This window comes from Cicer arietinum, chromosome 6, assembly GCF_000331145.2.
Source record: "Cicer arietinum cultivar CDC Frontier isolate Library 1 chromosome 6, Cicar.CDCFrontier_v2.0, whole genome shotgun sequence".
In the NCBI taxonomy this organism is placed as follows: Eukaryota; Viridiplantae; Streptophyta; class Magnoliopsida; order Fabales; family Fabaceae; genus Cicer; species Cicer arietinum.
Genome location: NC_021165.2, coordinates 55,692,306 through 55,694,874, shown reverse-complemented (window position 1 = coordinate 55,694,874; position 2,569 = coordinate 55,692,306).

Below are 2,569 nucleotides of genomic sequence, written 5' to 3'. Positions count from 1 at the left end.
ACATAATTAAATGACATATTAGAGCGTTTTTTCTACAAGCGCTGTCAAAGACTTGTGCTTTCACATAATTAAAGGACCTATTAGAACGCTTATTATACAAGCGCTCTAAAATCATTCACTTTAAATAAAAATCATTTACTTTAAATAAATAAAATAAATTTAATACATTGTCCTAACCCTACGAACCCTTATATCCTCTACTCTGCGAACCCTCCTCTCCTATACTTTGCGTCAATCTACTACTTCTCCTTTAAAAAAAATTGGAAATGTTGTCTCAGGTACTGTATTTATTAATTTATTGTTGTCACTAAAATTAATAAATTGTTACATAGTAAATCATATAAAATCTATTCTTTTTTGAAATTTGTTGATCTGTTCTGTTTTGAAATCAGTCTTGGACCTTGGTTTCCATTTTCCAATATTAGATATGTGTACTATATATTGGTATAATGTTATCAATTGCTGCAAAAACACTTGTTAAAGAGGTCTTTTAAAGCGCTTGTTGCAAAAGCGATGTAATAGACTTTTAAAAAATAAAATATGGAAGTCTTTTACAACGCTCTTTCAAAAAAGTGTTGTAATAGGATTTTATATATAACAGTAAACCGCTTCAGTTTCCTCTTCATTTCGTAAACTTCACTACGCTTCAGAGTCCTCCTCCTCTTCATTGTCATTCTCATTGCGAACCCTACTGTCTCTACGAACCATATTGTTAACCATCTCCATTGCGAACCATCTTTATCTTTGTTACTATCCCTACGAACCCTCATTGAAATATGTACTCTTCTCATTGAAATACGTAACCCTCATTACGTATTTCTGCGAACCCAACTCTATCCTACAAACCGTTCGTATTTCTGCGCATTCTCGCTGTTCCTTCTTAAATGAAGCTGTAACCCTACGAACCCTACGTTTTTCTTCGCACTCTTCAGGTATTGTATTTATTAATTTTTTGTTGTCACTGAAATTCACGTTGAACTTATACTGCTATGTACTTAGACTACTGCATGTTGAACTTGTTGAAGTTATACTGAACTGCATGTTGAACTTGTTGTAGATAAATGGATTCTAACAAGGCTTTGGATCGTCAAAATGAGGAAGTTGTCAACACAAAGACTTATGAAAATAAAGTTAAACATGGTGCAACCATTATGCAAAATGTCATAAAAGCAAGAAGTAATGACATAAAATTTGAGGTATACTATACTTTGTTTGCTGTTTATTTTTTATCTTTTTTGAAAGCATGTACTTACTATATGAGTTTATTAGGTGGGATGGAATGAAAGTGGCCAGCCAATTGAGCCCAACAGTTCCATGTTGGTAAGTTATATTGGTGTTGTTGTTCGTCAAAATATCCCAATTACAATTGACGATTGGAGAGATAAGGCTTTGACAGATGCAAAAGATATACTGTGGAATGATATAAAAGTAACTTTTTTACTCCACTTTTTTGTTACTTATATGTTTTTCCACTGAAATACTTTACACAAACTATATCTTTATTTGGTTTGCAGTCTGCTTTTGATGTTGATGAGGTGAGAAAAACTTGCATGCTTAGAGTTGCCGGAAAAATACACGGGAGATTTAGATCTCATATGTCAAACTGCTACCTAAGAGATCATGATGGAAATATGAATGTTGAAGCTCCAAAAATATATAAACACTATATATCAAATGGCGAATGAAGCGCATTTGTAGCTAAACGTGCAGACCTCACGTTTGTGGTAAGTGATTAATTTATTAGCATTTGTGTTTTATTATTCATATTCATAGCGTATTTTAAATTTTTAAACGATTGTTATTTTTTTTATATAGAGTATAAGTACACAAAATCGCGAGAGGGCAAAAAATCCAACGCATCCATAAAAAAAACCTCGTATGGGATATGCACGTTTAGAGCAAAAAATTGTAAGTAAACATCACTTTTATATAATGTGGTACATTATAAACTATAGTTTCTAACTAATATTTTGTTTATGATCTTAACGAATAGCTTTTGTTTATGTCACTACGCCAAAAATAGGATTTTATAGCGCGCCTTTAACAGCGCTTACTAAATACAAGCGCTGTTGTAAATATATTTTAAAAATAACGGAGCATATAACAGCGCTTTTTTGACAAGCGCTGTTGTAGGGTCATATAGCGTTTGCGCAAAATTTTTACAAGGCTTTTACAATGCTTTTACACAAACGCTGTATAATGAAGCGCCTTCACATAATGTTTTACAACGCTTTTTGGACAAGCGCTGTAAAAGACATGCGCTTTCAAATAATTAAATGACCTATTACAACGCTTTTTTTTACAAGCGCTGTAAAAGACATGCGCTTTCAAATAAATAAATAACCTATTAGAGCGCTTTTGTTACAAGCGCTGTAAAAGGTCACATAACTGAATAACCTATTTGAGCGCTTATTCTACAAATGGGCTGTAAAATCATTCACTCATTCACTTTAAATAAAAATCATTTACTTTAAATAAATAAAAATAAATTTAAAACAAATTTACGAACCCTCATCACCTCTACTATGAGAACCCTGATCTCCTCTACGTACTGTGCGGCCATCTACTG